Consider the following 8,156-nt stretch of genomic DNA (forward strand, 5'->3'; position numbering starts at 1 on the left):
CTTTGTTACTGGTAATCTAGGGAAGAGAAGACAGAGGAACTATTTGCAATTAGCCCTTGTAAAGTTCTCTCAAGGACATGACTACATTCTCAAGTTTCATATTATTAGTAATTAAATCACAGATTTATATTTTATTCTCAGCTTAAAGAATATTTTGGTTATTCCTTTAACATATTGAATCTTTCTTTAAAAGCATCTTATCACCTGATTTGAATATATATATATATATATATGCATTCATATACATATGTATAAGCATATTTATTGTCTATACACTTTCCAGAAAAGAATAATAACAGTGCAGTATGTCACATTCAATTCTATATGATAATTTATTTTGTATCTCTCAGGTTAGAACAAATTTGAAAAATGTATTTACCCTCTTACTCCTTACTTAGAAAGATTTTTAGATAAAATGTAAACTAAGACTTACATGACACTGTATCTAAGGGAAATGAGGAATGATGACTGGATATTTTTCCTCTGGGTAATTATGAGTGCTACTTGCAAATGGTGTGGTCTGCCTAGTTTGGGTTACTCTCTGGCTCAGTAATTGCTAAGGCAGTATTGATCAGATTTAATAATTAAAATCATAAGACACATGCCCTTGGTCACAAAGTCCTCACATACAGTAGTTGTGTTGTCCTAGTGCTAGGCATCTGAAGATTCGCAAACCTTTTCAGTTTCTGAGGCACATGGAATACTTTGATATGGGTACCAAAATCATTTCAAAAGATCCTATTTATTTATTTATTTATCCTTTCGTTGCCCCTTTTTTATTGTTGTTGTAGTTATTGATGTAGTCATTGTTAGATAGGAAGACAAAGACAGACACCTGCTGACCTGTTTCACCGCTTGTGAAGCGACTCCACTGCTGGTGGGGAGCCAGAGGCTCAAACCAGGATCCTTATGCCAGTCCTTGCACTCTGCACCACGCGTGCTTAACACACTGTGCTACCACCTCAAAAGATCTTTACAGGCTTTTCTTCTTCTAGTACTACATAGTTTTCCCACATCATGAAAGATACAATTTTAGATACATAGTATAGATTGAATATATAGGTGATAGAGACAGATGATAGATAGATAGATAGATAGATAGATAGATAGATAGATAGATAGATAGATGATAGATAGGGGCCCAGGCGGTGGTGTACCTGGTTAAGTACACACAATACAGTGCACATAGACCCAGGTTTAAGCCCCTGGTCCCCACCTGCACTGGGAAGGCTTCACAGGTGGTGAAGCAAGGGGTGCAGGTGTCTCTCTGTCTCTCTCCCTCTCTATCTCCTCTCACCTTTCAACTTCTCTCTGTCTTGATCCAATAATAAAAGTAAATAAAAATTTATATTAAAAAGACCATTATAGAAAAAGGCAGGTGATATATAGATAGTTAGATGATAGATATATATTACCTAGAGGTTTGTGATCTCCTAGGAAATGTACAAATTAACAGTGTCCATGTACTTATTCTGGCCCTCCATGCACATCAGATTATTTCTTCCATTCTATTTTTCATATCCTTTTCTTCCCAGTGTCTAATCATTCTATTTTCTCCATGTCTATTTGATCTTTGTTACTATATACTGAAGTCATAATAGATGAAATTTCTCTGTTTCCATTCAATTTAAAGAAGAAACTACCCAACATTTATATTCTTGTATATAAATCTCTACTGGACCATTAAAAGGACTTCAGAAAAACCTTTTAGCTAGAAAAAATTACTAACTCCAGGATAACAAACATGCAGGGAAAATCCATAGAAATACCCTCATATACATTGCATCAGGAATTTAGTATTTTGTATGACTCTGAAGAGAAAAAGAAATACCCAGAATAATTGGTCTCTAATTTTTCAGCAGGTCAGTTCAATGTTTTTTTTCTAATCTCATTTAAATAAACAAAAAAACATCTCTTTTAAACTTTATGAACTACTAACATGTACTGTATAATTGCTCCTCTTTCACTATAATGTACGTTTTTTTATGTTTTCCTTAATTTCACAAGGACTAACAATAAGAACTTTAAAATATTTTTAATTTAAAAATATTGTCCTCATCAAAATGTAAGCTTAATATATTTAAGCTTTCACTCTCTGTATAGATTTTAATATTTGTTTATCTAAAGGAATTCAAAACTTAACTTCAATTTAGAACTGCAACTTTCCTTGAGTTTACCTGTTATCATGTGTCATAATAAGTATATCTTATTTTCTTTATATTTTTAACAGTTGTGGCTTTTAGAAATTTGAGTATTTCAGAAATGATACACTTAACCCACACATTAATTCTTTATGCTGGATAAACTATCTGAATCAATAAAGATTTTAAAAGAAAAAATCAATACTGTCCAAACTTTAGTTAGCAGAATATGTCCTTGTGCTTTGTGTAAGCATTGAAATTTGTAGGGAGACTAATATTTGAATTTATTTTGACTTTGGCCTTGTGATACATCTAGAGTAACTATGCAAATGTTACAACCATCTTTCTTTGTAATAAACCTATGCATTCAGGATTGACATTCCACTTTTATTTATGTACATTTACAGTGAGATGCTTTAGAGACATTTGCTTATGGATCTAAAAGACAAAGATAAATGTTAAAAGTGATTTTTGGCTGAATTATTTATTATTTGATTTATCAAATTTATTGTCATAGAATATGAGGGTTTCATTAACCCTGAAAGGGAGAGAGCACATCAAACATAATTGAGTTATTTTCTTTCTTTCTTTTTTTTTTTTTTTTAACCAGAGTACTGACCAGCTCTGGCTTATGGTGGTATGGAGGATTGCACCTAGGACTTTAGAACCTCAGGCATGAGAGTCTCTTTGCATAAGCATTATACTATCTACCCCAGACCCTCAAGTTCTAATTCCTAAGTAGCAGATTCTATGAAAGTCTTTCTTTGACCCACTATGAAATTCATAAAAAAAGAAAATAAATAGATATCCTGATAACTTAGCATAAAATAGGTGGGTTTGAACCTAGGTCAAACACATAGTAAAGCAACATGTTTTACAAAAGGTATATTTTACCTTCCCAGTCTCATGACTTTTAAATAGCTTTTAAATAGCTTCAGTTTTACTGCAATGCATTTTACTGCAATGCATTTGAGTTTCCTCAAATGGAAAAGTAGAATACACCATTATCACACAACTTCATCCTCTGCTTAGTAAATAAAGTGTTGAACAAATAGAAAAATATATCAGTCTGAAGGGATATCAAATTATTATTTTACTAGGGTATTTATAATCTAGTTCTACATATGTGTTTTCTCCTATTATGCTCCCTGTGAAGTCCTCTCTTCTTTTGTTTTCATGTAACTTCTCAGAGTAGATGATATTTTTCGTAACTGTTGTCAGGAATTTATCACTCATTTTCAATTTTTTTGACACCTGCAGACCTGCTTCACCACCTGTGAAGAGACTTCCCCTGTAGGTGGGGAGCTGGGGGATCCTTATGCTGGTCCTTGCACTTTGCTCCACGTGTGCTTAACAGCTGTGCTACTGCCCGACTCCCTCATTTTCAATTATTAACACATAGTCCATTGATCAAATATCAGCCATGTAAATGACTTCAATGGCTTGAAAAATCTACCTTTTCAGCATATAGACTGAGAATATAACTATCAAGTTGGGGAGGTTCCATGCTAAAGAGATGTGTAGGTCTGGCAGAAATATAAAGGGTTTTTTTTTGTTTTGTTTTATTTTGAAGCTAGAAATGTCACCAACTGACTGGGTGTGCTTTGGCACCTTGATGTATATGTTTTCCCACAACAAAGATATGTGAAAGCATAACCAAGATAGTACTTGGAAGTTTAATGAAAAAAAAATTACCTAGAAAGAAACAAGACACACTTTCCCTGTTAGTTTTCCAATGTGAGTGAACTGTATCCGAATGACTTGTTAGATACAGAATGTATATCTTTCTTAAATGTGACCATAATGAAACAGAGTTTGTGCAGTTTTCTTTTTTTTTTTTTTTTTTTAGTTAAGGATCCCTTTTACTCTATGTTCAAACAACCTCTCACCCTCTCACATCTATTGGCTTTGAAATAAGTTCAGCATCTCTGTCTGTGATTTTCCCTATTTACTGTTTCCTCCATATATAGTTTCATCCATCTGTGAAAGCACCAATTTTTCTCTTACTGCTTTTTCTCTAAGATAAGTTTTCTTAAAAATGTTCTTCTATTAATTGTAAAAATGACCAAAATAGATTGTTTATTTAAACTAGGCAATAATTTATAGAAACCATTCTTATAAAAATATTTTAGTTGTTGAATAGAGACAGACAGAAATCAAGAAGGAAGGAGAAGATAGAAAGAGGGAGAGAGAGACACCTGCAGTACTGCTTCACCACTTGTGAAGCTTCCCCTCTGCAAGTGAGGGCCAGGGGCTTGGACCTGGGTCCTTGTGCATTGTAACATGTACACTTAATTCGGTGTACTACCACCAGATTCCTAGATTTTTTTAAAAAATATATTATTGGACAGAGACAGAGAGAAATTGAGAGGAGAGGGGAAGATGGAGAGACAAAATGTCACCTGCAGCCCTGCTTCATCATTTGTGAAGCTTTCCTCCTATAGGTGGGGACAAGGAACTTGAACTTGGGTCTTTGTGGTATCTATCATCTATCACTATCTATCATCTATCTATCTATCTATCTATCTATCTATCTATCTATCTATCTATCTATCTATTATATATATTTCCACCTTTCCCTTCCCCCCTCTACCCCTTCCTCACCTTTCTCTATCTAAAATTAAATTTTTGGAGAAGTGAAAAAAATAATGGTTACTAGGAATGGTAATGCAAAGTGTGAGCAAGCCCTGGTACCACACTAAAAATGTATTAGATGCTAATAATTAATGATTGTAGGCATGAATGTAGATAACACTGTACCTAGGAAATAAGGGTGAGAGAGAAAGCCTTTCTCTAGAATTGTGTTTAGATATAAAATATAAACCTTGAGAAGAGATAAGCAAAAATGAGTATGAGAACACACAATTAGGGGGAAGTAGACACACTATTCTATCATATAGCTATGGAAAAATGTATTCTAAAAGGGAAAGCAGTAAATTATGATCCTTTCTGTTGACAGGTTATGGAAGGCCTGAGAACAGTACCCATTGGTGATATTCCTGTAGATGTTCTATGTTGGATTATGGATGACTCAGAGGCATTCTATGAGTAGGAATTAGAGTTGACTAAGGGGCAAACGTTAGAAGAAGAAAGAAGAGTTGACTAAATTTTGATTAAAGTTTTGATTAAAATAAGCAGATATAGACTACTCTCTGAGACAATTTCTTACAAGAGATATGTGTGAATATAAAATTATAATCCCTGTCAAATGTTTTATGTTACTTCTGGAATATCATTTTCTTTTCTTTATCATAGGAAGTAGTTGCATATGTAGATGAGAACAACTAGACCTTGTTTGAATCTAAGCCTGATTAACTACTAGTCATTTTATTTAACTCCAATTATTAAATAAAGCTAAATACATTTCAGATCTTCACATGTAAAAATAACCATAATAATACTAAATTAGTTGATGCTCATAAATTTCAAAGAAAAATCATTGAGCCCATAACTTTCATAGAGGAGATGAATAATAAATACTTGATTTTGAAAAGACAAACTTTAGGGAAGCTATCTGACTGAAGCACGTTTTCTCAAACTAAGGTCTTTAAAAAATATTAACTTTTTGACTTTTAACTTTAATTCTGTACTTTGCTTTCTGTGATAGTATTTTCCTTATCTCTTTCCCTTTCTTTTTTTTTTTTTCTTTCTTTTTTTTAAGCAGGATCTTGATTTATTGTAATTGATTAAGGGATACCTCTGAGGTTCTCAGGAGTGCAGGGCCTGCCACTTGTCCAGGGGACCGTGGTTGGGGATGTATTTGACTCCACAGTCTTCTGGGATGAGACGCTTTTCAGCCACTATGTCTTCATATATTCATCTGCGTTAAACTTGAAGCCCCACTTCTTGGAGATGTGGATCTTCTGCCATCCAGGGAATTTGAACTTGGCCCTGTGCAGGACCTCAATCACATGCTTTTTGTTCTGCAGCTTGGTGCGGATGGACATGATGACCTGTCCAATGTGGTCTGGCCACGGTGCCCTGGGGCTTCCCCAAAAGTACCTCACATCTCTGTCTGGAGCCTAAGGTTAGGGACAGCAGGAGGTTAGGCATAAAATCAACACAGAGTAGGAAGGGCTGTCTCCAGGGTCCCTTAGTGCGGCCTATACAAGCAACAGGCTGCATACACTACCCAGTAGGCTGCTGTTTGCAGCCACTGCACACTGGACAGATGCCATTGGGAGGGTGGCAAGGTCAGCTTAATTGTCTGCAGAATCTCTTTCCCTTTCTATAATCACTAAGTCAATCAAAGTTTGGAAACGCTTTATACTTTGTTCTCCCTTTGAATTTCTGATTGGCTGAACTCCTCTCTTTCCACACTAACACAAATCTTGAAAAATAATATTTTTATATCATAACTGCAGTTATACAATGATGCAGATGACTGCTATTTTTACTTTTTCTGACACCTCAGTCTTTGTCCAATCGGGTATTTATTTCATATAATAATCATCACAAGTGACTGGACTGAATAATATTCAGGTCAACCCTCTATTGTTAGAAAGTTATAAAAATGTATGGTTTTTAGAACTTTTGGATTTAGGAATTACAAGAATTATCTATGAATCTGCAGAGCATGATGGTTCTACTATTTAATAATTGTGTATATTGGGCAAGTTGCTCAGCCTCTCAGTGGGCTAGTTATATACAAAATGAGATTATTATAATCACATACCTCAAGGTGTTATTATAAAAAATATATCTGCTACATTTAACAACCCTTAATATAGGGCAAGTGATCACTACAGAATTTGTGATGTCAGCACATCTTCCCATACTCATTGCTTAGTAGCTGACATTAATAACCTCCCAGAGGTATGATAGTCTATGGAAAAAGGATCTTTGACAGAAAATATTTTAGAGGAGACAAGAGATGTCATTTAAGTAGCTCGATATAAAATATAGTTCCAAAAGGCAGGATCAAGCATCACTGGTAGTCTTACGGAAATACAAATTCCCAGGCCTTACCTCAGGCCTACTGTGTAAGATTTGTTGCTGAAGATTCTGTATGATTCATCTTTGTAATATGTCTATTAACATACTTTTTTTTTTATTTAAGAAAGGAGACATTAACAAAACCATAGAATAAGAGGGGTACAATTCCGCACAATTCCCATAACACGATCTCCACATCCCACCCCTGATGGCCTTCCCATTCTCTATCTCTCTGGGAGTATGGATCCAGGGTCCTTGTGGGTTGCAGAGGGTGGAAGGTCTGGCTTCTGTAATTGCTTCCCCGCTGAACAAGGGCGTTGACTGGTTGATCCATACTCCCAGTCTGCCTCTCTCTTTCCCTGTTAGGGTGGTGCTCTGAGGAAGTGGAGCTCCAGTACACATTGATGGGGTCGTCTGTCCAGGGAAGTCTGGTCAGCATCTCGCTGGCATCCGGAACCTGGTGGCTGAAAAGAGAGTTAACATACAAAGCCAAACAAATTGTTGAACAATCATGGACCTAAAGACTGGAATAGTGCAGATGAAGTGTTGGGGGTATTCCCTACATGCTCTTATGTACTTCTGCTTTGAGGTATATATTTTTCCCCTAGTTTATGGGCACAGGTGAACCTATGCTCTATCTCAGGGGACCTGGATTATATCTAGGTTTGGGGACTTTATTGGGGAGTGGAACACCTGGAATGGAATTAGAGAATACTATGAAAGGAAAGGTCTCACTGGAGTGATGAAGCTGAAGGGTTGTCATTCCACACCTGAAGTCTCTGGTTACACTCTGAAGTGAAGTATGCTGGGGTGGCACTCGTTGTGTTGATTGGGTTGTGATCCACAGATGCAATATTATTTGATTTGAATTGAGAGCAGCATGCAGAAAAGTGGGCCCCACCCTAAGGTTCCAGGACTGGGGGAAATATAGACTCTATAGTGGAAATGTGAGGTTCCTGTTGTCTTAGGGTTCAAGAAGACAACGGATAGTTATTGTTATCATCACATTATTTGGTGATAGGGTTAACTTTGGAAAGTCCCTTTCTTAGGGTTTGGGGTATAGTACCCAGCATCTTGTAT

The 8,156-nt window shown here is 35.8% G+C and overlaps 1 non-coding gene across 1 annotated transcript; it reads right to left on the bottom strand.

Annotated features, from left to right (window-relative positions):
- Nucleotides 1-6,216: 6,216 nt before the first annotated feature.
- On the bottom strand, nt 6,217-6,354 carry LOC132534527 (small nucleolar RNA SNORA70). Its single transcript, XR_009546230.1, has one exon. It is a non-coding gene; the product is annotated as a small nucleolar RNA SNORA70 (small nucleolar RNA).
- Between the last annotated feature and the right edge of the window lie 1,802 nt (nt 6,355-8,156).

Source organism: Erinaceus europaeus, chromosome 18 (genome assembly GCF_950295315.1).
Source record: "Erinaceus europaeus chromosome 18, mEriEur2.1, whole genome shotgun sequence".
Taxonomy (NCBI): domain Eukaryota; kingdom Metazoa; phylum Chordata; class Mammalia; order Eulipotyphla; family Erinaceidae; genus Erinaceus; species Erinaceus europaeus.